The sequence below is a fragment of the Phyllobates terribilis genome, unplaced genomic scaffold (assembly GCF_046119375.1).
Source record: "Phyllobates terribilis strain yellow unplaced genomic scaffold, ASM4611937v1 Scaffold_2__4_contigs__length_985480577, whole genome shotgun sequence".
NCBI classification, from domain to species: Eukaryota; Metazoa; Chordata; class Amphibia; order Anura; family Dendrobatidae; genus Phyllobates; species Phyllobates terribilis.
Window position 1 is genome coordinate 100,739,324 of NW_027362762.1, and position 27,426 is coordinate 100,766,749.

General features: G+C 42.8%; 1 long non-coding RNA gene across 1 annotated transcript in view; it reads left to right on the forward strand.

The window, feature by feature from the left end:
* Positions 1-27,426, forward strand: part of LOC141249797 (uncharacterized) — a 47,281-nt gene that overhangs the window by 13,431 nt on the left and 6,424 nt on the right. Inside the window, exon 2 of the long non-coding RNA XR_012312325.1 lies at positions 12,863-12,906. This is a non-coding gene — a long non-coding RNA (uncharacterized lncRNA). The remainder of the gene's footprint in view (positions 1-12,862; positions 12,907-27,426) is intronic.

A 27,426-nucleotide genomic window follows, 5' to 3' on the forward strand; every position in this document is an offset into this window, starting at 1 on the left:
TTTTGGCGGGGTTCCAATCATTGCCATGGTGATCCGATGTCGTCATGACGATCTTCGGCTCACCAGGCATCAGCAAGTTGGATAGATCGTGCACTTAGTGCACAATCTAGCTATCTAACTTGTGTCTGCAGGGCTGACAGCTGCATAGCATAGGGGATGCTGCTGCATCTCTATGCTGTGCAAGCGATCAGCCTGCAAAAAATGAAAGTCCCATAGTGGTACAAAGTGTAAAAGTAAGAAAGTGAAAAAAAAAATAAACAAAAATTTTAAAAATCTAAAAAAAATAAAAAATAAAATAAAATTAAAAAATACTCCAAAAAATACAAATATACTGTACCTGTAAATAAATATTATGAAAAAAAACCCCAAACCAATAAAAGTACACATATTTGGTATCGCCGCGTCCGGAACAACCTGACCTATAAAACTGTACCACTAGTTAACCCCTTTAGTGAACACTGTAAAAAAATAAATAAAAAACGAAGCAAAAAATGATCTCATACTGCCAAACAAAAAATGGAATAAAAAGCGATGAAAAAGACGAATGTAAATAAAAATGGTACCGCTGCAAACGTTATCTTGTTCCCCAAAAAGCAAGCCGCAATACAGCTACATCAGCCGAGAAATAAGTTATAGCTTTCAGAAGAAAGCAATACAAAAAAATTATTTTTTCTATGAAATAGTTTTTATCGTGTAAAAGCGCCAAATCATAAACGATATAAATGTATCGCTGTAAACGTACTGACCCGAAGAATAAAGCTGCCTTATCAATTTTACCACACATGGAATGGCATAAAAACACCCCAAAAAAACAATTCTTGAATTGCTGTTTTTTGTTTATTCTGCCTCCCAAAAATTGGAATAGAAAGCGATCAAAAAATGTAATTTGCCCAAAAATGGTACCAATAAAAACGTCACTTGTCCCGCAAAAAACAAGCCCTTAACATTAATGTCGGCCGAAATATGGGAAATGGTTGCAAAAACTAGTCTTTGCAACAAAAAAAGCGTCTATTTAGTGTGTGACAGCTGTCAATCATAAAAACCCGATATGAATCTGGTATCGCTGTAATCGCACCGACCCGAATAATAAAGTCGTCTAATCACTTATACCGCACAAAGAACGGCGTAAAAAATAAACGCTAGGGTTATGGTTGTGCTAGGGTTGGGGTTGTGCTAGGGTTGGGGTTATGGATTTGTTGGGGATTGGGATTTTTTCAAAAGTAAAAAAAAATGATGACGATATGGCGACTAATGTTGAGCCGCAAGCGCTCGGGTATGTACTTAGTGTCGCGGGTGCTCGAATGACATGCTCGAGTCTCCGCCCCATATGTTTCGCAGCTGTTATACAGCCAAAAAACCTTGCGGGGATTGCCTGCCATGCACGAGCGATCCCCACATTTTTTTTTAACAACCGTGAAACATGCGAGGCGGTGACTCAAGCATGTCACTTGAGCACCCACAATACATGGTGCATACCGGAGTACCCAATGCAAACTCAAGTAGCGAGCACTTGCGCTCAAGACTAATGACAACTTATTCAATATGATGACCTAATGTTATCAAATTCTGTCGTACCTCTGGGTTCAAAATGTTCACTATACCCCTTGATAAAATCCTTGAGGAGTCTAGTTTCCAAAATGTGGTCACTTGTGGGGGGTTTCCACTGTTTAGGCGCATCAGGGGCTCTCCAAATGCGACATGGCGTTCGTTCTCGATTCCAGCCAATTTTGCGTTCAAAAACTCATACAGTGCGCCTTCCCTTCTGAACCCTGCCGTGCGCCCAAGCAGTGGTTTTCCCCCCACATATGGGGTATTAGCGTGTTCAGGAGAAATTGCACAACAAATTTTGTGATCCATTTTTTCCTGTTACTCTTGCGAAAATAAAAAAATTGGGGCCTAAAGTAACATTTTTGTGAAAAATTTAAATGTTCATTGTTTTCTTCCACATTCCAAAAATTCCTGTGGAGCACCTAAAAGGTTAATAAACTTATTGAATGTGGTTTTGAGCACCTTGAGGGGTGTACTTTTTAGAATGGTGTCACTTTTGGGTATTTTCTGTCATATGGACCCCTCAAACTCACTTCAAAAGTGATGTGGTCCCTAAAAAAAAAAAATGGTTTGTAAATTTTGTTGGAAAAATGAAAAGAAAACAAAAAAACACTGGTCAACTTTTAACACCTATAACTTCCTAACTCCAAAAAAATTTTGTTCCAAAATTGTGCTGATGTAAAGTAGACATGTGGGAAATGTTTTTTACAGTTAGGTCCATATATATTTGGACAGAGACAACATTTTTCTAATTTTGGTTCTAAACATTACCACAATGAATTTTAATCAAAACAATTCAGATGCAGTTGAAGTTCATACTTTCAGCTTTCATTTGAGGGTATCCACATTAAAATTGGAAGAAGGGTTTAGGAGTTTCAGCTCCTTAACATGTGCCACCCTGTTTTTAAAGGGACCAAAAGTAATTGGACAATTGACTCCAAGGTTATTTCATGGACAGGTGTGGGCAATCCCTTCGTTATGTCATTCTCAATTAAGCAGATAAAAGGCCTGGAGTTGATTTGAGGTGTGGTGCTTGCATTTGGAAGGTTTTGGTGTGAAGTAAACATGCTTTCAAAGGAGCTCTCCATGCAGGTGAAACAAGCCATCCTTAGGCTGTGTGCCCACGATGCGTTTTTAATGCGTTTCTGCAGCATTTTTGCAGCTGCAGAAACGCATTAAAATGCATGGTAGAAGGGCAGCAATGTTTCCCAATGATAATCCGCATGTGCTGTGCACATGCTGCGGAAATTTCCGCTGCGGATTATCATTGCGGAAAAAAACGCAGCACTACCAATTATTTTGCGGAAGCGCTGCGTTTTTGCGCCATTGACTTGCATTAGAACGCGCCAATTCCGCATGACTGCATCTGTACTTGTGTAATTGGCGCGTTCTAATGTGCGGATGGTACCCGGGTGTAGAGGAGAAGAGTCTCCTCCACACCCAGGTACCATAAAAAAAAGAATAAAATAAAAAATAAAGATTATATTCACCTTCCGACGGCCCCCGGACTCCTTCGCTATGCTGGCTGCCGGCAATCGCGCAGGACTGAAGGACCTGCGGTGACGTCACAGTCATGTGACCGCAATTCTTTTCAGTACCGCGATCTTTAAGCAGCCAGCACAGGAGCGCTGCAAGTCTCGGGGGACATCGGAAGGTAAGTATTAGTTTATTTTTTCATTTTTAACCACTCTCTCGGGTCACACTATATAAATCCATGCCGTTTGCATGGATTTATATAGTGTGACCTAGTTGTCACAAGCACTTTCCAAGTGATGCTAATCGCTTGGAAAGCGCTTGTAAATCCGCATGCGGAAATGTCAGTGAATAACGCTTCATTTCCGCATGTCCCTGGCAGGAAAACGCATGTACAATCCGCATGCATTTTTTTCTGCCAGGGAGATGCAGAAACGCTCAGGAAAAAATCCTGAGCATTTCTGCATGGTGGGCACATAGCCTTAAGCTGCAAAAACAGAAAAAAAACATCCGAGAAATTGTTACAATATTAGGAGTGGCAAAATCTACAGTTTGGTACATCCTGAAAAAAAAGAAAGCACTGGTGAACTCATCAATGCAAAAAGACCTGGGCACCCACCGAAGACAACAGTGGTGGATGATCGCAGAATAATCTCCATGGTGAAGAGAAACCCCTTCACAACACTCTCCAGGAGGTAGGCTTATCAATATCCAAATCTTCCATAAAGAGAAGACTGCATGAAAGTAAATACAGAGGGTTCACTCATAAGCATCAAGAATAAAAAGGCTAGACTGGACTTTGCTAAAAAAATATCTAAAAAAGCCAGCACAGTTCTGGAAGAACATTCTTTGGACAGATGAAACCAAGATCAACCTCTACCAGAATGATGGAAAGAGAAAAGTATGGCGAAGGCGTGGTACAGTTCATGATCCAAAGCATACCACAATATCTGTAAAACACGGCGGAGGCAGTGTGATGGCTTGGGCATGCATGGCTGCCAGTGGCACTGGGTCACTAGTGTTTATTGATGATGTGACACAGGACAGAAGCAGCCGAATGAATTCTGATGTCTTCAGAGCCATACTGTGTGCTCAGATCCAGCCAAATGCAGCCAAACTGATTGGTCGTCGTTTCACACTACAGATGGACAATGACCGAAAACAAAAAGCCAAAGCAACCCAGGAGTTTAGTAAAGCAAAGAAGTGAAATATTCTTGAATGGCCAAGTCAGTCACCTGATCTCAACCCAATTGAGCATGCATTTCACTTGTTAAAGACTTGTTAAAGGCTAAACTACAGACAGAAAGGCCCACAAACAAACCGCAACTGAAAACCACCGCAGTGAAGGCCTGGCAGAGCATCCCAAAGGAGGAAACACAGCATCTGGTGATGTCCATGAGTTCAAGACTACAGGCAGTCATTGCCAACAAAGGGTTTTCAACCAAGTACTAGAAATGAACATTTTATTTACAATTATTTAATCTGTCCAATTACTTTTGGTCCCTTTAAAAACAGGGTGGCACATGTTAAGGAGCTGAAACTCCTAAACCCTTCATCCAATTTTAATGTGGATGCCCTCAAATGAAAGCTGAAAGTCTGAACTTCAACTGCATCTGAATTGTTTTGTTTAAAATTCATTGTGGTAATGTCTAGAACCAAAATTAGAAAAATGTTGTCTGTCCAAATATATATGGACCTAACTGTATTAACTATTTTGTGTGACATATCGCTCTGATTTAAGGTCATGAAAATTCAAAGTTTGAAAATTGCGAAATTTTCTAAATTTTCGGCAAATTTCCGATTTTTTTTTTTTTTGTACAAAGTAGCGCAAGTCATATTGAAGAAATTTTACCACTATCATGCAGGGCTGTGGAGTCGGAGTCGGTTTAAAATGGACCGACTCCTAAAATTGGGTACAGTAATTCAATGACGTTTGTGGGGAGTATTTTTTCATAAAAATTTGGGAAAGTTATGAAATGTCCTTAAAATGTCTGTCCTATCCCTGATCTAAGGCTGCGTGCCCACGTTGCGTATTACAAGCGTATATGCTGCGGAATTTCCACAGCGTAAACGCTTGTAAAACGCATGTATATCCGCACCCCATGGTCCCCAATGGCATTCCGCAATGTCAATGCCCATGCTGCTTATTTTTCCACAGCGTATATGCTGCGGTCAAAAATCCGCAGCATGTTCAATAATTTTGCGTTTCCGCATGCGGATGGTACCCAAGTTTGGAGGAGAGGAGACTCATCCAGACCTGGGTACCAAAGAACCTGTAAAAAAAAGAATAAAATAAAGTTTATACTTATCTTCTGATGTCTTCCCGGTGTTTTCCCGCCGTCGCAAGGTGTGTGAAGGACCTGCCACGTCATTGAGTCATGTGACCTATCACATGACTCAATGACGTCACCGAAGGTCCTGCACACAACAGCGTGAGCCGCTCAAGACTCCGGACGGGGCACAGAATGCATCAGAAGGTGAGTATAAACTTTATTTTTTTATTTTTTACCATTCTGATTCTTTTTTTTTTAACTACTACTTGGTCACACTATATAAATCCATGCCGGTTGCATGGATTTATATAGTGTGAACAAGTTGTCAAGCACTTTTCCAAGTGATGCCTCGCATACTCTTCTACCTGGCGGGAAAACCGCATGTAAAATCCGCATGCGATTTTCCCGCCAGGGAGAAGCGTAAAAAATATGCTTCATTTCCGCAACGTGGGCACATAGCCTAAGGGTCTAGACTTTTAGCTGAGATGAATCTGCGCTACAGTAAATTTATCACTTAAACATGAGCCGTGTATGAGGGAGTTGGAGTCTGTGTCATGGAAATTGAGGAGTCGGATGTTTGGCTTACTGACTCCACAGCCCTGCTATCATGAAGTACAATATGTCACAAAAAAAAACCAACTTAGAATCAGTGAGATCCGTTGAAGCGTTCCAGAGTTATTACCTCATAAAGTGACAGTGGTCAGAATTGTAAAAATTGGCCTGGTCATTAACGTGCAAACCACCTTCAGGGGTAAAGGGGTTGGCCACTACTTTACATGTCCCTTTCATGTGAACTAATCTCCCATAGATAAGCACTTTGCTAAATGCCTTGTTTTTCCAAATTCTGCTTTAAACTGAGCTACTGTTCTGGTCACATCTCTTGCTGAGAATATCCTGGCTTCCTTTGATCTCACATTAGATTCTTCCTCAGTTTGGGGCTCTGGAAACGGGTGTGTGGGTGGCGCTTGTTTTCTGGGTGGGCGGGGCTCCATGCTGCTGTTCTGTGGGTGCTGCGGCTGCAGATATGGCTCTCCCTGCAGACCCAGCTCCACCTGAATCTGCATGTATGTACATACATGTACACACACTGCTGTATACCCTGTCTAATCTATATGCACCCTGCTGTATACATTCTATTAAATGAATATTCATTTCTCTTTCCCCATCCAATTGATCTCTGTATCACAACTAGTGTTGAGCGATACCTTCCGATATCGGGAAATATCGGATCGGATTGGATCTGACCGATACCCAAAAAGTATCGGATATCGCCGATTCCGATACCGGAAACCAATGCAAGTCAATGGGACACAAATATCGGAATAAAAAGAAACCCTTTCTTTCCTTGTAGGTTAATTCTACATGAAGGAAAACAACTAAGAATAATGTAGAATGACATGAAAAGTCGGCAATTCAGCAGCGGCATACACCGGTACCCGACAATTTATAACAGAAAGAATAGAACATCACACATAGATAGAATCATGTCAGTCACATATATATGAAGTACAGTGACAGTGTTGCTTACTGTACTTGTCATTTAGTGTAAAGGATTTATTAAAAAAAAATAACAGTGTTTTCATGCACCGTCTCTTTAAAAAAGCCAGCCGGCAATTCAGCAGCGGTACCCGACAATTTAGAATAGAAAGAATAGAGAATCACACATAGATTAGATAGATAAAAACATGTCAGTCACATATATATGAAGTACAGTGACAGTGTTGATTACTGTACTTGCCATTTAGTGTTAAAATAAAGGATTTATTAAAAAAAAAAAATTGGCGTGGGGTTCCCCATAATTTTAGGCTCTAGCGGAGGTTAAGCAGACAGCTGGGGCAGATGTTTGAAGCCTGGGAAGGGGGTAATACCCACGGAGCTTCCCAGGCTACTAATATCAGCCCCCAGCTGAATACCTAGCCTTTACTAGCTATTAAAATGGGGGACCCCCCAAAAAATGACGTGGGGTCCCCCCTATTTTAATAGCTAGCAAAGGCTAGGCAGACCGCTGGGAGCTGATATTAATAGCCCAGGAAGGGTGCCATGAATATTGGCCCCCTCCCAGGCTAGAAACACCAGCCGTCAGCTGCCCCAGAAATGGCGCATTCGTAGGATGTGCCAATTCTGGCACTTAGCCTCGCTCTTCCCCCACTGCCACCGCTACAGGGCAGTGGTAATAGGGCTGGGGTTGATGTCAGATTATAATGCCAGCTGACATCAAGCCCAGGTTAGTAATGGAGAGGCGTCTATAAGACACCCCCATTACTAACCCTATAGTCAAAGTTAAAAAAAAAAACACCCAGAATAAAGTTCTTTAATTGAAATAAAGGCACAATTCTTTATTGTTCTAAATTAAACCATACTTACCATTACGCACATTCCAGCTGAATGTGCGTAATGGTAATAAAAGTAAAATAATAAAGCAACATCATCCTTACCTTTCCATGGTTCCCACGACGGCTCCAGCTCTGCTACATTGACATGACAAGCTGGATCCCAGCCGAAAGCTGCCATGCCGCAGACGCTGAGAAGTGCAGGCATGCTTGTGCTCCTCAGTGTCTCGCTGTGACGGCATAAAGATGAGCTGAGGTCATGTCCAATGAACTCAGCTCACCTCATGCACGTCACAGACAGCGTGGGAAAATTCTCCTGCGCTTGAGCAGGAGAATTTTCCCACGCTGTCTGTGACGTGCATGAGGTGAGCTGAGTTCATTGGACATGAACTCGGCTCATCTTTATGCCGTCACAGCGAGACACTGAGGAGCGCAAGCATGCCTGTGCTTCTCAGTCTCTGCGGCATGGCAAGCTGGATGGCAACGTTCTGTTGCGATCCAGCTTGTCATGTCAATGTAGCAGAGCTGAAGTTGTCGTGGGAACCATGGAAAGGTAAGGATGAGGTTGCTTTATTATTTTACTTTTATTGCAGAAGACATTGGCTTCAGCTGGAATGGGCGTGATGGTAAGTATGGTTTAATGTAGAACAATAAAGAATTGTGTGTTTAGGACTTTATTCTGGGTTTGTGTTTTTTTTTTTTTAACTTTGACTATGGGGTTAGTAATGGGGGTGTCTTATAAACGCCTCTCCATTACTAACCTGGGCTTGATGTCAGCTGGCATTATAAGCTGACATCAACCCCTGCCCTATTACCCCACTGCCACCGCTACAGGGCAATGGGAAGAGCGAGGCTAAGTGCCAGAATTGGCACATCCTATGGATGCGCCATTTCTGGGGCGGCTGACGGCTGGTGTTTCTAGCCTGGGAGGGGGCCAATATTCATGGCACCCTTCCTGGGCTATTAATATCAGCTCCCAGCTGTCTGCCTAGCCTTTGCTAGCTATTAAAATAGGGGGGACCCCACGTCATTTTTTGGGGGGTCTCCCATTTTAATAACTAGTAAAGGCTAGGTATTCAGCTGGGGGCTGGTATTAGTAGCCTGGGAAGCTCCGTGGGTATTACCCCCTTCCCAGGCTTCAAGCATCTGCCCCAGCAGTCTGCTTAACCTCCACTAGAGCCTAAAATTACGAGGAACCCCACGCCAATTTTTTTTTAATAAATCCTTTATTTTAACACTAAATGACAAGTACAGTAATCAACACTATCCCTGTACTTCTTTTATATATGTGACTGACATGTTTCTATCTATCTAATATATGTGTGATGCTCTATTCTTTCTGTTGTAAAATGTCAGGTACCGGTGTATGCCGCTGATGAATTGCCGGCCGGCTTTTTTAAAGATACGGTGCATGAAAACACTATTTTTTTTAATAAATCCTTTAACACTAAATGACAAGTACAGTAAGCTGAGCGCTGCCATCCAGCTTGTCATCCTTCAGAGACTCTGCAGAGCGCAGGCATTATGGGAACTTCCGATTCCGGTATTCGATATTCTAAAAGTATCGGAACTCAGTATCGGAACTCCGATACCGCGAATATCGGTCGATACCCGATATTTCAGTATCGGAATGCTCAACACTAATCACAACCCATCTCTCTCATCTATCCCATCCATTTGTCAGTGAGGGGGAGTAACGGATATAATCTTTATAGTCAGGGCTTTTGTTGTGGTGCTTTGTGCATTACTTTTATTCCCTGTGCCAGTGTCCTACACAGGAGATCTTGCTAATGCTGTGTGTGATGCTGGGTGAGGAGTGAGAGTGGAGTTACAGGTCTGTGTTCACTGCTGGCTTGCAGCTTAGCACAAGGAATGATGGGAATTGTAGTCAGAGAGCTGTGGAATCTGTGATGTCTGTAAGAACAGAGATGGTGCCAGGACATACAGTACAGACTAAAAGTTTGGACACACCTCATTTAAAGATTTTTCTGTATTTTCATGACTATGAAAATTGTACATTCACACTGAAGGCATCAAAACTATGAATTAACACATGTGGAATTATATACTTAACAAAAAAGTGTGAAACAACTGAAAATATGTCTTATATTCTAGGTTCTTCAAAGTAGCCACCTTTTGCTTTGATGACTGCTTTGCACACTCTTGGCATTCTCTTGATGAGCTTCAAGAGGTAGTCACCGGAAATGGTCTTCCAACGATCTTGAAGGAGTTCCCAGAGATGCTTAGCACTTGTTGGCCCTTTTGCCTTCACTCTGCGGTCCAGCTCACCCCAAACCCTCTCGATTGGGTTCAGGTCTGGTGACTGTGGAGGCCAGGTCATCTGGCGTAGCACCCCATCACTCTCCTTCTTGGTCAAATAGCCCTTACACAGCCTGGAGGTGTGTTTGGGGTCATTGTCCTGTTGAAAAATAAATGATGGTCCAACTAAATGCAAACCGGATGGAATAGCATGCCGCTGCAAGATGCTGTGGTAGCCATGCTGGTTCAGTATGCCTTCAATTTTGAATAAATCCCCAACAGTGTCACCAGCAAAGCACCCCACACCATCACACCACCTCCTCCATGCTTCACGGTGGGAACCAGGCATGTAGAGTCCATCCGTTCACCTTTTCTGCGTCGCACAAAGACACGGTGGTTGGAACCAAAGATCTCAAATTTGGACTCATCAGACCAAAGCACAGATTTCCACTGGTCTAATGTCCATTCCTTGTGTTCTTTAGCCCAAACAAGTCTCTTCTGCTTGTTGCCTGTCCTTAGCAGTGGTTTCCTAGCGGCTATTTTACCATGAAGGCCTGCTGCACAAAGTCTCCTCTTAACAGTTGTTGAAGAGATGTGTCTGCTGCTAGAACTCTGTGTGACATTGACCTGGTCTCTAATCTGAGCTGCTGTTAACCTGCGATTTGAGGCTGGTGACTCGGATAAACTTATCCTCCGAAGCAGAGGTGACTCTTGGTCTTCCTTTCCTGGGGCGGTCCTCATGTGAGCCAGTTTCTTTGTAGCGCTTGATGGTTTTTGCAACTGCACTTGGGGACACATTCAAAGTTTGCCCAATTTTTCGGACTGACTGACCTTCATTTCTTAAAGTAATGATGGCCACTCGTTTTTCTTTACTTAGCTGCTTTTTTCTTGCCATAATACAAATTCTAACAGTCTATTCAGTAGGACTATCAGCTGTGTATCCACCTGACTTCTGCACAACACAACTGATGGTCCCAACCCCATTTATAAGGCAAGAAATCCCACTTATTAAACCTGACAGGGCACACCTGTGAAGTGAAAACCATTTCCGGTGACTACTTCTTGAAGCTCATCAAGAGAATGCCAAGAGTGTGCAAAGCAGTCATCAAAGCGAAAGGTGGCTACTTTGAAGAACCTAGAATATAAGACATATTTTCAGTTGTTTCACACTTTTTTGTTAAGTATATAATTCCACATGTGTTAATTCATAGTTTTGATGCCTTCAGTGTGAATGTACAATTTCATAGTCATGAAAATACAGAAAAATCTTTAAATGAGAAGGTGTGTCCAAACTTTTGGTCTATACTGTATAGCAAAGCAAAAAACATGAAACTTGGCAGAAAAGGCATATGGGATACGTTAGGGACTTTATCTTTAACCCCTTCACCCTGAAGCTTCATCTTTTATTGAACTCCCTGGACTGGACGCTGTCTACCTTTTAATCTGGCTGATGTTTTTCCAATTGGAGTCCTTGGTGCTTCTGGACGTGCGTCCTGACGTTCAGTGCTGTCAGCTTTTCTTTATTGGAGATCTATCCGTAGGATGGGTCATCAATATCAAATCAGTGGGGTGTGGGTCTGTATGGGGTAAAACACAGCAACCCGGTGTATTGCCTAGTGGCCGCTGCCAAGGAGTGCTCTTTATCACCTATTCAACTGAAAGGCTCCATTAGCCCAATCGTGACAAAAAATAGCTAACTTTTGTTTTTTTCTTGGGCAAGAATGTGTCTTTATTCGAAAAAAAAAAAGTTATGGAATAAACATGTTAGACTCCCTTAATCCATATAATGGTGTCTTTTTTTTTTTTTTTTTTTTTTTTAAATATATACATCGGAGCGACGGCTTGCCATCCCTCACAGATGTCGCTTCAGAGTATCTGCTGGGATCTTTTTCTGGCATATATTTGAAATGCAAGCCAAAAATAGTATGTGAATTGTCAGTAAATTCTCCAATACTAAAGTACGTACTTGGACAAGGAATCAATTGGTCACAGGTTCAATTGAGTCCAGTAAAGTGAAAATGTATCTAAAAAAAAAAAAAAGTTTATAAAAAATATATATAGAAAAAAATTATTCAAAAGTTTGAATATTACATTTTCCTCATCCATAAATACACATTTTTTAAAAAACATATTTAGTATCCCCTTGTCCGCAAATCTGATTTATAAAAAAAAAAATCCATAATGTAAACACCAAAAAGAGAAAAAATGCCCTTTTTATTACTTTTATTAGTATTATTGTCAAACCTCTCCACATGAGCAGTGAAAAGCGATCAAAATGGTACATGTACCACAAAATGGTATCAATAAAAATGACAGCTCGGTATGCAAAAGACTTGCATAGCACCAAAGACAAAAAAATAAAGTGACTGGTCTTGGGAAAACGGCAACAAAAACAAACTTTTTGTTTTTTTCCCAAAGTTCTATTTTTGTAGATGCAAATTTCACTGTTTGTAGTGCCGTGGATGCTCTTTCTTCACAATGATATCCACAGCCGAAAATGTCAGCAGAAATGAAAAATAGGAGCATAGCCTAACCCTACCAATCCGCATTTAGATAACACTTCTGAGTTACTGCCTATAGAAATCAGTAAGACTAATGCACTAGGTCTGTGGAGTCGGTAAGCCAAACCACTGACTCCTCAATTTCCCTGACTTCCAACTCCACGATTCCAACTCCACAGCCCTGCCTCACTACTGAGCGTGTACATAAAGTGCAGCACAGATTCATCTCAACTAAAAGCCGAGATCCTCAGGAACATAACAGACATTTATAGGACATTTCATAACTTTCCCAAATTCTTATGCAAACATTTACAGCACATCCTGCATTGTATTATTTATTATATATTTTCAGTTCATTTTATTATACCAACTCGACATCCCTATAATGCACATATGGTATCTGCCTTCATGTCATCTCTAGTACAGATTACCAGAGTTGTACAATTATAGTTGGGTCTCCTTTTTTTTTTTTTTACAGACATTGTCATTGATGCTGAAGACCCAAGGTATGGGAATTTGCAGGTAACTATTGTGACAAAATTTTAAAATCATTTTAATTTTGCTTAAGTTTTCGCTCACACTTGGAGTATGCATGTATTCATAAAATGTTCTTTTCTTTTGTTGTTTTCTTTGAACAAAGCTTAATTCTAAACTTACAGATGTTTTCTCCTTTTACTTGCCTCTATTATTTTACATTTTAAATACTGACTTTTTCTTGGTATCTATATATAATCGTCTTATCCCGTCTGTCTGTCTGTCTGTCCAGGAAATCCTGCGTCGCTCATTGGTCCGGCCGCGGCCAATCATCGACGCGGGATTTCAGAAAAAGATGGCGGCCGTTAGCGGCTCATCTGACGGACGGAGGTCAGCGGTGATGCAGCGGGGAGATGAGGCGGCGCGAGGCGCTCATCTCCCCGCTGCTGGCAGCACAAGTACCCCGACAGGCGGTGCCGCTGATCTCCGGAGGGCAAGTGTGAACGGAGGACCGGGGAGCGGCGCCAACCGGTCGGGATGCTTCTGCTGCGAGTAGCCGCTCATCTACCGGCTTCTCGCAGCAGAAGGAGCCGCATAAGCAGCGCCGCTCCCCGGTCCTCACTAATACGACGCTGATTGGTCGCAGGCGTCGATCGCGACCAATCAGCGATATGGGCGGAAAATTTAAACGCCGCTCTGCTGATTGGTCGCGGCCGATCAGCGAGATTGCCGCAAAATTTCAACAACGCTCTGCTGATTGGTCGCGAACGCCGGCCGCGACCAATCAGCGATATTGGCGCCAAATTTAAACACCGTTTTGCTGAGCGGTCGCGACTAATCAGCGATTTTTATCGCCAAATTTAAACAAGCTCTCCGGTCCTCACTAACACAGTTCGCTGATTGGTCGCGGCCGCCACCCGCGACCAATCACCGATATTGCCGCCAAATTCAAACACCATTTTGCTGCTTGGTCGCAGTTGCCGGCTGCGACCAATCAGCGATTTTGGCGGCAAATTTAAACAACGTTCTACTGATTGCGCCCGTCCGGCCGCATACATATTCTAGAATACCCGATGCGTTAGAATCGGGCCACCATCTAGTAATTAATATATGTGAAATGTATAAGGAGATGTCTTATCTTATTAAATGGTTAAAATTGATAAGTGCTTGTAAAAACAAGCATCTTTACAATCACTACTTAGGCTGTGTGCCCACGTAGCGTTTTTCAAGCGTATATGCTGCGGAATTTCCGCAGCGTAAACGCTTGTAAAACGCATGTATATCCGCACCCCATGGTCCCCAATGGCATTCCGCAATGTCAATGCCCATGCTGCGGATTTTTCCGCAGCGTATATGCTGCGGTCAAAAATCCGCAGCATGTTCATTAATTTTGCGGAAGCGCAGCGGAATCAATGTGCGGATGGTACCCAAGTCTGGATGAGAGGAGACTCTCATCCAGACCTGGGTACCAAAGAACCTGTAAAAAAAAGAAAAAATAAAGTTTATACTTATCTTCTGATGTCTTCCCGGTGTTTTCCTGCCGTCGCGCTGTTGTCTGAAGGACCTGCCACGTCATGAGTCATGTGACCCATCACATGACTCAATGACGTCACCGCAGGTCCTGCACACAACAGCGTGAGCCGCTCAAGACTCTGGACGGGGCAGAGAATGCATCGGTAGGTGAGTATAAACTTTATTTTTTTTTTTTTTTACCATTCTGATTCTTTGTTTTAACTATTACTTGGTCACACTATATAAATCCATGCCGGTTGCATGGATTTGTATAGTGTGAACAAGTTGTCAAAGCACTTTTCCAAGTGATGCTTTATAATCACTTGGAGAAGTGCTTGATAACCCGCATGCGGAAATGCATGCAAAGACGCCTCACAAACGCTTCTACCTGGCGGGAAAACCGCATGCGATTTTCCCGCCAGGGAGATGCGTAAAAAATATGCTTCAGGTCCGCAACGTGGGCACATAGCCTTAATAAAAATCCTTTCTCAACAACAGAGGGATTTTTAATGTTATAGCATTGCCTGGGCTGCCAGCTACCTCTGCAGTCTGAGTGGTTGGTTTCTTAGGCTAAGAGCTCACTGCTTGCAGACTCTATGTTTTAGACTTTAGAGCATATGCAAGTGCTGCTGTGAAACTAGCCGGGCCCCTATATCCGACTGTGTCCTGTACTTAAATGCTGTTAACCTGCAGATTTAGGGATAATCTGCAGGTTAATAGCATTACAATGCTGCCTGGCCACCTAACTGAAAGCATGGGGACCTGGAGAAAATGAAGTTGTATATTGTCCCATTAGCTGTTGGCTTTCAGTCATAGAAGTGCGGCTACAGTCACTGCTCAGTACAAATCAAATAAAGCATGGCACGCCTGTGTAGCAGGTGCTCAAGTAGGCTCCTATCCCATAATACGTTGAAAAGGGAACTTGGCAGTCAAACATAGTGGAAGTAGTTTTATTAGTGCAAGCAATCCAAAATAAATAGATGTTTCGGCCTTCATCAGTAACCCTGTGTACAAAGATAATAAAAAACAGTAAGTATTTTCAAAAAGACCATTTCACACTTCAAATAAATGAAATTTATGAAAAAACAAAATGAGTGTATTCTTCACAAAAGTTGCTTGTATGCGAAAAATATTCCTGTTGATAAATAATGGAAGTGCATTGAGGTGAAGGGTGCGTTGCTGGAAAAGGGAAAAAAAAAACAACTCTTTAAATCTCTTAGTTTGCGAGTGTGAACGAGCTGCGTGTGTCCGGAGCGTAAGTGCGAACGAAAGTAAGTGTGTGACTTGTTTTTCAGGGAGTTTGGAAGGGAGGACTTTGGACTGAATTGCTGACTGTATTTCATTAATTCTTTACTTTTCTTTTTACTTAACATTCTGTATATTGCAATCCCCATTAGGAAATGAGGTCCATTATTGACAATGCTATCCAGTGTACATCTTGCCACATGTATGTATTCCTTGAACAGCCTGTCGAGGTTGCTTACTGCTGCGCGAGATGTGTGCACGTTGTGCTTTTGGAAGCCCAGATACTGGATCTAAATGAGCAGCTGGCAACACTGAGATCCATTGACAACATGGAAAGGAGTCTGCTGCTCACTGTGCAGCAGCTCGCTGGGGTAGATGTGGGGGAGGGTGGTAGTCGGGAGCTGCAGGACAGTGAGGTCGCTAGTTGGGTGACAGTTAGAAGGGGTGGTAGGGGGAAGAGTGCCAGGGAGGCTAGTCCTGATCTGGCACACCCCAATAAGTTTGCAAAGTTGGCAGATGAGGTGAGGTCGCTAGTTGGGTGAAAGTTAGAAGGGGTGGTAGAGGGAAGAGTGCCAGGGAGGCTAGTCCTGATCTGGCACACCCCAATAAGTTTGCAAAGTTGGCAGATGAGGGGAGTGACGGTACAGGGGTAGCACTACTGCAGCAAGGCATGTCCCCTGAAAGCCGGAGGAGTGTCAGCTCCAGTAAAGAGGGAAATAGGAGAGTAGGGCAGGCCAGGCAGGTGCTGGTGGTAGTGGGGGACTCAATTATTAGGGGAACAGATAGGGCAATCTGTCACAAAGACAGGGATCGTCGAACAGTGTGCTGCCTACCTGGCGCTCGAGTCCGGCACATCGCTGATCGGGTTGACAGATTACTGGGAGGGGCTGATGAGGACCCAGCGGTCATGGTGCACATTGGCACAAATGACAAAGTTAGAGGTAGGTGGAAGGTCCTTAAAGATGATTTCAGGGAATTAGGCTGCAAGCTGAAGCAAGGACCTCCAAGGTGGTATTCTCTGAAATACTACCGGTACCACGTGCCACGCCAGAGAGGCAACGGGAGATTAGGGAGATAAATAAGTGGCTCAAGAACTGGTGTAGGAAGGAGGGATTTGGGTTCCTGGAGAACTGGGCCGACTTCTCAGTTGGCTACAGACTCTACGCTAGGGACCGGCTGCACCTTAATGGGTGCAGCTTTGCTGGGGGAGAAAATGGCTAGAAGGTTGGAGGAGTGTTTAAACTAGGGATTGGGGGGGAGGGTATTCATTTTATAGGTGGGGAAGATAGTGCAGATAGTGACCTGGGCACAAATAAAGAAATTGGGAGTGGGGTTAGAACAGTCAATAAAGTAAGAAGGAATAGAGGTACAGAGAGATACATAAAATGCATGTACACTAATGCCAGAAGCCTCACCAACAAAATGGAGGAATTAGAATTAATTTTGTTGGAAAATAATTATGACATGGTGGGGATATCTGAGACGTGGCTGGACGAGAGCCATGACTGGGCAGTTAATTTACAGGGCTATAGTCTGTTCAGAAATGACCGTACAAACAAGCGAGGGGGGGGGGTGTTTATATGTAAAATCATCCTTAAAACCTGTCTTGCGGGAGGATATATATGTGAATCTAATGAAAATGTACAGTCCCTGTGGGTGGAGATAAGGGGAGGGGGAAAAAATAATATATTACTGATAGGGGTTTGTTATAAGTCTCCAAAAATAATTGAAGTAGCGGAGAATATCCTCATAAAGCAAATAGATGAAGCAGCGACTCAAGGAGAAGTCATTATTATGGGAGACTTCAACTACCCTGAAATACATTGGGGGACAGAAACATGTAGTTCAAGCAAAGGAAATAGGTTTTTGACTACTATGAGAGACAATTACCTTTCACAACTGGTTCAGGACCCAACAAGAAGGGGGGGCACTGCTAGACCTAATATTAACCAATAGGCCAGACCGCATATCAAATATACGAGTTGGGGGTCACTTGGGTAATAGTGATCACAAAATAATACGTTTTCATGTAACCTGTAATAAGATGTGTAGTAGAGGGGTTACAAGGACACTAAACTTCAGGAAGGCAAATTTCCAACGGTTAAGAGATGATCTTAGTGCAATAAACTGGGACGATATCCTGAGACATAAAGCTACACAAAGCAAATGGGAGACATTTATTAACATCCTGAATAGGACCTGTGCACAATATATACCCCTTGGGAATAAACATGCTAGAAATAGGAGGAAACCACTATGGCTAAATAGAGCTGTAAGGGGCACAATAAGTGACAAAAAGAAAGCATTTAGAGAACTAAAGCAAGTAGGTAGTGATGAGGCATTAAATAAATATAGAAAATTAAATAAATTATGTAAAAAACAAATCAAGGCAGCAAAGATTGAGGCAGAGAGAATCATTGCCAGAGAAAGTAAAAATAACCCCAAAATATTCTTTAACTATATAAATAGTAAGAAACTAAAAAATGATAGTGTTGGCCACCTTAAAAATAGTCTGGGTGAAATGGTGGATGAAGATGAGGAAAAAGGCAATATGCTAAATGATTTTTTTTCAACCGTATTTACACAAGAAAATCGCATGACAGAAGACATGATTAGTGATGACAAAAATTCTCCAGTAAATGTCACTTGCTTCACCCAGCAGGAAGTACGACGGCGTCTAAAAATCACTAAAGTTGACAAATCCCCGGGCCCGGATGGGATACACCCGCGAGTACTGCAGGAATTAAGTAATGTCATAGATAGACCATTATTTTTAATCTTTAAAGATTCCATAATAACAGGGTCTGTAGCACAGGACTGGCGTATAGCAAATGTGGTGCCAATATTCAAAAAGGGGACAAAAACTGAACTTGGAAATTATAGGCCGGTAAGCTTAACCTCTACTGTGGGTAAAATCCTGGAGGGTTTCCTAAGAGATGCTATAATAGAGTATCTGAATAAGAATAACCTCATGACCCAATATCAACATGGGTTTACGAGGGACCGTTCCTGTCTAAACTAATCTGATCAGTTTTTATGAGGAGGCAAGTTCTGGACTGGACCAAGGAAATGCAGTGGATGTTGTGTATATGGACTTTTCAAAAGCTTTTGATACGGTTCCACACAAAAGGTTGATACATAAAATGAGAACATTGGGGATAGGGGAAAATATATGTATGTGGGTTAAGAATTGGCTCAGTGATAGGAAACAAAGGGTGGTTATTAATGGAAAACACTCAGACTGGGTCTCAGTTAACAGTGGGGTACCACAGGGGTCAGTATTGGGCCCCCTTCTTTTTAACATATTTATTAATGACCTTGTAGGGGGCATACAGAGTAATATTTCAATATTTGCAGATGACACTAAACTCTGCAGGGTAATCAATACAGAGGACGACAATTTTATATTACAGGAGGATCTATGTAAACTAGAAGCTTGGGCTGATAAATGGCAAATGAGCTTTAATGGGGATAAATGTAAGGTAATGCACTTGGGCAGAGGAAATAAAATGTATAATTATATGCTTAATTGTAAAACACTGGGCAAAACTGTAACTGAAAAAGACCTGGGTGTATTGGCGGACGACAAGCTCACGTTTAGTGGCCAGTGTCAGGCTGCTGCTGCAAAGGCAAATAAAATAATGGGATGCATTAACCCCTTTACAGCCCATGCCGTATTAGTACGCACATTTGCGTACCCCCCGTTCAGTGAGGGTTGCTGCTCTGAGCCCTCACTGAACCGAGCACATGTCAGCTGATTCTTACAGCTGACATGTGCCCGCAACAGCCGCGGGTGGAATCGCGATCCACCCGCGGCTGTTAACATGTTAAATGCCGCTGTCAATCTCCGACAGCGGTATTTAACGCGCGCTTCCGGGTTGCGCGTCATAAGCCCCGCCCATCGGCGACCCCGTCACGTGATCGCGGGTCGCCGATGGGCGGGCATGACAACCCAGGGTCTGCAGCAGATGCCTGTGGTTGTCATGATCTCTTCGCTATGAGTGCCACCTAGTGGTCGGCGCTCATAGCACAGGACCATTTCTGCTGCATGCAGGGGATCTGCTGGTCCCCTGTATGTAGCAGAGCCGATCAGACAACTGCTGCTTCTAGTCTCCTATGGAGACTATTGAAGCATGCAGTAAGTGAAAAAAAAAAGTTTTTAAAAATATAAAAAAATATAAAAGTTTAAATCACCCCCCCTTTCGCCCCATTCAAAATAAAATATAAAAAAAAAACCCCTACATAGACATATTTGGTATCGCCGCGTTCAGAATCGCCCCATTTATCAATATAAAAAAAGAATTGATCCGATCGGTAAACGGTGTAACAAGAAAAAAATTCTAAACGCCAGAATTACGTTTTTTGGTCGCCGCAAAATTGCAATAAAATGCAATAACGGGCGATCAAAACATCGGATCTACCCTAAAATGTTATCAATAAAAACGTCAGCCCGGCGCGCAAAAAATAAGCCCTCACCCAGCCCCAGATCACGAAAAATGGAGACGCTACAGGTCTCGGAAAATGGCGCTATTTTTTTAAAAAAATGGTTACCAAATTTTGGAATTTTTTTTCACCACTTAAATATAAAATAACCTATACATGTTTGGTGTCTACGAACTCGTAATGACCTGGAGAATAAGAATGGCAGGTCAGTTTTAGCATTCAGTGAACGTGGTAAAAAAATAAAATAAAAAACAACTGTGGTATTGCACTTTTTTTGCAATTTTACCGCACTTGGAATTTTTTTGCCGTTTTCCCGTACATGATATGGTAAAACTAGTAATGGCGTTCAAAAGTACAACTTGTCCCGCAAAAAATAAGCCCTCACACGGCCATATTGTCCAAAAAATAAAAACGCTATGGCTCTGGGAACAAGGGGAGCAAAAAACGAAAAATCAAAAACGACAAAACCCAAGGTTGCGAAAGGGTTAAAAGAGGCATAGATGCTCATGAGGAGAACATAATTTTACCTCTATACAAGTCATTAGTGCGACCACACTTAGAATACTGTGTACAGTTCTGGTCTCCAGTGTATAAGAAAGACATAGCTGAACTAGAGCAGGTGCAGAGAAGAGCGACCAAGGTTATTAGAGGACTGGGGGGTCTGCAATACCAAGACAGGTTATTACACTTGGGGTTATTTACTGTGGAAAAAAGAAGGCTTAGGGGTGATCTTATTACTATGTACAAGTATATGAGGGGACAGTACAAAGACCTGTCTACTGATCTTTTTACTCTGAGGCCTGAGACGGGGACAAGGGGGAATCTTCTACGTCTGGCGGAAAGAAGGTTTAATCATAATCACAGACGGGGATTCTTTACTGTAAGAGCAGTGAGACTATGGAACTCTCTGCCACATGATGTTGTGGTTCACTGTTAAAATTTAAGAAGGGCATGGATGCCTTCTTGAAAAGTATAATATTACAGGTTATAAATACTAGATTCCTTGATAGGGCGTTGATCCAGGGAACTAGTCTGATTGTCGTATGGAGTCGGGAAGGAATTTTTTTCCCCAATGTGGAGCTTAGTGTTTGCCACATGGTTTTTTTTTTGCCTTCCTCTGGATCAACATGTTAGGCTATGGGTTGAACTAGATGGACTTAGTTTTTAAGGTTGAAGGAAGACTATGTTAATGTATACAAAGATATATAAAAAGTTTCCCATAGATCCAGAATATCTCACATTAGAAGCATATGTTAGGAAAGACGAACGAATGAATAGAACATTTAACAGGAACCCACAGACTAAAATATGTCAACTACTTTATAAGTTGTAGTGGGCTGATAGACTCTATAATGAAGAAAGGATATAGGAAACCTGTCATTAACAGTCTTCTTGCATGAGTTTGGATGAAGAGAGGGAAACGGCGCTATGTAGAAGAGCAGTATAATGCAGATGAGCACTGAAAAGTGACGTGCCCAGCCGGTTTAAATAGGAAGTGACCCTGAAGTGGGGAAAAGAACCACTAATGACTGGAATGTGCGTCTATGGGAGAAGACGTCCAGTTTGCAGGACTGGAGTAACTGCGACGCATGCATCATTGTCTGGGGTAGTGTCATGGCCAACGTCGGAAGAGGGGAGGAGCAGTAGTATTGTGAGAGCTCTCAGTATGCCAGTCCCAGAGGAGGTGACACATGTGCCGTGATGTTGAGGCGGCATCACCGCATTCTAAAACCACTTGAAGCATTTCTCTATCGCTTCATTGGTGGACACAGGAAACCATGGACATTTGCTACTAACACTAGTTAAAGTTCAGAAGAAACAGAAGTGCAGATGTGAAAAAGAGTTAAAAGGGGTGGTTTCTTCTTTCATACAGGAGAGGAGGATTACAACACCTTTTGACTCAAGTTTCGAAATTTTCCCTCCATTACGAAAAGTAATTTCATGGGGTTGAAATTTGGGGTCCTTTTTGTGTTTCCCCCCCCCCCTAAATGAGGTTTGGGGTGCCAGTAGTGTCACAAAAATGTGGGGCATGCCTTACTACAGCATTATACACCACAGTCCATGCTGACTGTGTCCAAAATGCCCCAACCCCCCACTTTTACGAGGGGGTGTTAAGAGTGTTTTTACCCCTTGGTGGCTTTTGACAGGTAATCGGATGATGCGAATTGGTTAGAATGATCAGTAGATGTGAGGAGATGAACATAATGTTTGTCTCTTTGCATAACCTGATGTTTTAGGGGGTAAATTCTAAGGGGTACACATGCAAAACCCCTGAAACTGGGGATAAACATTCTGATTTTTTGATAAGCTTCCCGACATTTTTGAGCGCCTTTGAAAGCATACTGATTGAACCAAGGTTATCATTATCGCCCCATTTTCAACCCTTTGGTGAGGGTTTGAGTTTAGGGGTGCACTGGAGGGGTAGTTTTTATCGTAGGCGGTTGAACGTTACAGGATCGCAAATGATAGGCAATCGACCATCACTGACGAGATTTTCAAACCAATCCATTTGACACTTTCAGAGAAAAGTCGACTTGTTTGGAATTGTTCTAGCCACTTTCCAATTTGGGGTGTTTAGAGGGTTGCAGCCCCTAGAATTGACTTGAAAACCGAAAAACAATTTCTGTAGCATAAAATTCAGGGTCTAGCCTACAGCCATGAAAAATTTTGTTTCAATCCGACCATTGTTTCCATTTCAAAATGAATTTGGAAATATTGATGCTTTAATTTTTCACAGGAGTATATTAAAAGTAAACAAAAATCAGATATAACTCAGGTGGACCCAAACACCTTAACAGCCGTACATACTGACACAAAGGGAAGTGGCCATTGTTAGTAAGAGATTGTGGATGAGATTAAATCTCGCCCAGTAGAAGGGACTAATTGATGTAGAAAGCTAATTTTAAAGACTAAGGCTGTGTGCCCACGTAGCGTTTTTCAAGCGTATATGCTGCGGAATTTCCGCAGCGTAAACGCTTGTAAAACGCATGTATATCCGCACCCCATGGTCCCCAATGGCATTCCGCAATGTCAATGCCCATGCTGCGGATTTTTCCGCAGCGTATATGCTGCGGTCAAAAATCCGCAGCATGTTCATTAATTTTGCGGAAGCGCTGCGGAATCAATGTGCGGATGGTACCCAAGTCTGGATGAGAGGAGACTCTCATCCAGACCTGGGTACCAAAGAACCTGTAAAAAAAAGAAAAAATAAAGTTTATACTTATCTTCTGATGTCTTCCCGGTGTTTTCCTGCCGTCGCGCTGTTGTCTGAAGGACCTGCCACGTCATGAGTCATGTGACCCATCACATGACTCAATGACGTCACCGCAGGTCCTGCACACAACAGCGTGAGCCGCTCAAGACTCCGGACGGGGCAGAGAATGAATCTGTAGGTGAGTATAAACTTTATTTTTTTATTTTTTACCTTTCTGATTCTTTTTTTTAACTATTACTTTGTCACACTATATTTGCCGGTTGCATGGATTTATATAGTGTGAACAAGTTGTCAAAGCACTTTTCCAAGTGATGCTTTATAATCACTAGGAGAAGTGCTTGATAACCCACATGCGGAAATGCATGCAAAGACGCCTCACAAACGCTTCTACCTGGCGGGAAAACCGCATGTAATATCCGCATGCGATTTTCCCGCCAGGGAGATGCGTAAAAAATATGCTTCAGGTCCGCAACGTGGGCACATAGCCAAAGGCTATGTGCCCACGTAGCAGATTTGATGCAGAGCTTTTTTGCCTCTCTGGCAGAAAAAAAACGCATGCAGATTTACATGCGTTTTTTCTGCCGGAGAGAAGCGTTTTTTCAGCATTTTTACATGCGTTTTCGCATGCGTTTTTTCAAGCAGTTTTCCAAGCGATTTTGAGCATCACTTGGAAAAGTGCTTGACAAGTTGGTGACACAATATAAATCCATGTAACCGGCATGGATTTATAATGTGTGAACAACTGATGCTTTAAATGCAGCATCTATCGTAAAAAAAAAAAAAAGAGAATTAAAACGTTAAAAAAACAACAAAAAAACCTGTATACTCACCTCTCCGGTCTCCTCCAGTCTGCTCCCAGCGGCGTCCACTCTCCTCGGCGTCCCGCAGTGTACTGTCAGGACCTGCGATGACGTCATTTACTCAGCTCGGGTGACTAAATGACGTCACCGCAGGTCCTGACAGTACACCGCGGGACGCCAAAGAGAGAGGACGTGGCCGGGAGCAGATCGGGGGCCGCCGGAGAGGTGAATGTACAGGTTATGTTTATTTTTAACTTTTTTATTTCTTTTTTTCACCGCGTGGTAGTCGGGATGAAGAGGAGTTGTAATCTCCTCTTCATCCTGGGTACCTCACGCACCGCGATTACGCTGCAAATTCGCGGCCATTGAATTTAATTGAAACTCAGCAAATCCACATATACCTGCGGGTTTGCTGCGTTTCAATGTTCCTCAATGGCCGCAAATTTGCAGCGTAATCGCGGTAGAAATGGTCATGCTGCGTTTCGCAGCGCAATGCGAATTCGGTGCGCAAATTAGCGCATCATTGCACAGCACATCCGAATTCACATTGCTTTGCATGGCAGACTGTTTTACAAGCGTTTTCGCAGCCTTAAAAATGCCCCAAAAACGCTACGTGGGCACTTAACCTTACTATTGATTGTTCAGACTAGTTCATTTTGTTTTATTTTAAAGCTTGATGATTTAACTACTATACTCTGTTCAAAGACTTGAAAAAGGACGTGTCTAGTGTCGTAATAATAAAAAAAATTTATACACATATATTTAAATATTTTATATTGCAGCCTTTACTTTACTATTAAACATATGATTATAAGACTGTATTTAGAAAATCGCACTTAAAAATATGATCCCAAGGAGAGCCCAGCTTGAATCTTCGTACAAATGTAACCTAGAAATCAAGTAACACTTAGGCCTTTTTTAAATTTTTTTTAACATATTATTTTATCAAAATTGCACATCAAAATTTGGAATTTGACTCCTCAAAAACAAAATATCAACAAACATAATCTTGTGACATATCAAATTAAAGCCTGTACTGTTTTAAACAATACGGTGCCTCTCCCATTTCTTTCTTATTTCTAAGATATAAAAAAGGCAACCTCATACAAGCCCAAAATTCAGACTTTTTCAAAACTTTAGAAATCTATGAAAAATTAATGATAATATTTTTTGTAATTCACTTAAGTAGCACTTCAAAAAAAAATCAAAGAAAATAAAAATCCAAAGACATCGGGTAAAAAAAAATATTCAGGTTTGGTTCACTTGACATGGAATGACCCTTAGAGAAAAAGTCTGCTCCTCCTCTGCAAGCTACACCAACTGGCAGATATCGGACTAAACCAGTTTTAGCTTTGTGTCCGAAGGAGGCGGACACAGGTCTGCTTCCAGACCTGTTTCTACCTTAGGTTTGTTGTATTTTGTTAATCTTTTCTTTCAGCTACGGCTTGAAACTTGGGCAACAGAGTGTAAGGCTGTGTTCCCACGATGCGTTTTTTAAGCGTTTCAGCAGCGGCAAAAACGCTGCAGAAACGCTTAAAAAACACATGGTAGAAGGCCTGCCATGTTCCCCAATGATAATCCGCATGTGCTCTGCACATGCTGCGGAAATTTCCGCTGCGGATTATCATTGCGGAAAAAAACGCAGCACTACAATTATTTTGCGGAAGTGCTGCGTTTTCGCCGCCATTGACTTTCATTAGAACGCATGGATTGCGCATCACTGTATATGTAGATGCGCAATCCACGCGTTCCAATGTGCGGATAGTACCCAGGTCTAGAGAAGAGAAGACTCTCCTCCGGACCCGAGTACCATAGAACCTGTAAAATAAAAATAAAAAATAAATATGATACTTACCTACTGGCGACCCCCCGCTGCGCTCCTCCTCTCATGCTGGCAAATCGCGATGGACTGAAGAACCTGCGCTGACGTCCTAGTCATGTGACGAGTCATCCGACGCTGACGTCGGCAGGTCCTTCAGTGTACCGCGTGCTGCCGGCAGTCAGCACCGAGTGAAGCAAGACACCGGGGGCCATCGGAAGGTAAGTATAGATTTATTTTTTACTTTTTTGACATTCACTCGGGTCACACTATATAAATCTATGCTGTTTGCATGGATTTATATAGTGTGACCAAGTTGACAAGCACTTTCCAAGTGATGCTAAAATTGCTTGGAAAGCGCTTGTCAACCCGCATGCGGAAATGCATGTGAAAAACGCTTCACATATGGATGTCCCTGGCAGGAAAAACGCATGTACAATCCGCATGTGTTTTTTCTGCCAGGGGAGATGCAGAAACGCTCAGGAAAAATCCGGAGCATTTCTGCATCGTGGGTGCATAGCCTAACTGCTCACTCGCTCTTCCCACCTAGAGACCGAGAGAAATGTGTGGTCTGATCCACATTGTACCCTCTCTGGTCTATGCGGCAAGACCCTACCCCCCTAACATATCAAGAGTGTTTCTGGGCGGCCAGGTGGATGGTCCTTGCCATCTATCCCCAGCCCAATCATCCACAATAGCGAGACAGTGCAGGGAGGGAAGACTGACCTAATACTATAGAATCCCCTACCCGAGGCTCCTGATAACCGTCTTCAAGTCTGCGAAGACTGAGTCAGGACAACATCTGGACAGGTACTCTCGACCTCCTCTTCTAAGTATCCATGGCAGCCTGGCTTCAGAAGCCTCTTCTATCTCCACAGATGGCTCAGATTTCAGTATCCGGTGCGCAACTGGAGTTATAGGCTCTCCTCCACCGCTCCGTTCACACGCGCTCTGGATGACACCCCCCACCCCCACCTTAAAATTTAGGCCCCGGCTTCCCTGAGGCCTATTATTGTCAGGCCACGCCCCCTCACCCTCCATCATCCAATCGGCAATTCGCAGGCTTTTCTTGCGCTTTTTTTTTTCTACGGCTTCTCCTCCAACCCGGCATCCACACATTGTGACTAGTGTTGAGCGAGTATGTTCTGTCCGAGTACGCTCGGGCCGAGCTCCGAGTATTTATAGCTGCTCGGTGATATGCTTGAATCGCTCCCGTGTGCATGATTTGCAACTGTTTGACAGCTTTATTACATGTGAGGAATGTGTAAGAAATAGACATTCCTCCCATGTAATAAAACTGTCAAACAGTCGCAAATCATGCACACGGGAGGGATTCAAGCATATCACCGAGCAGCTATAAATGCTTGGTGCTCGGCCCGAGCGTACTCGGCGAAAGGGTTAACAGAACATACTCGCTCAACACTAATTGTGACACATTCGCGTGGGTACACTGGTGTGCTTTCCCAAACTCCATCCCTTCTCTCCCTGTTGCGGCCTGCACCCACCCCTTCCTGCCTTCGTGAGCTCAGCCATCT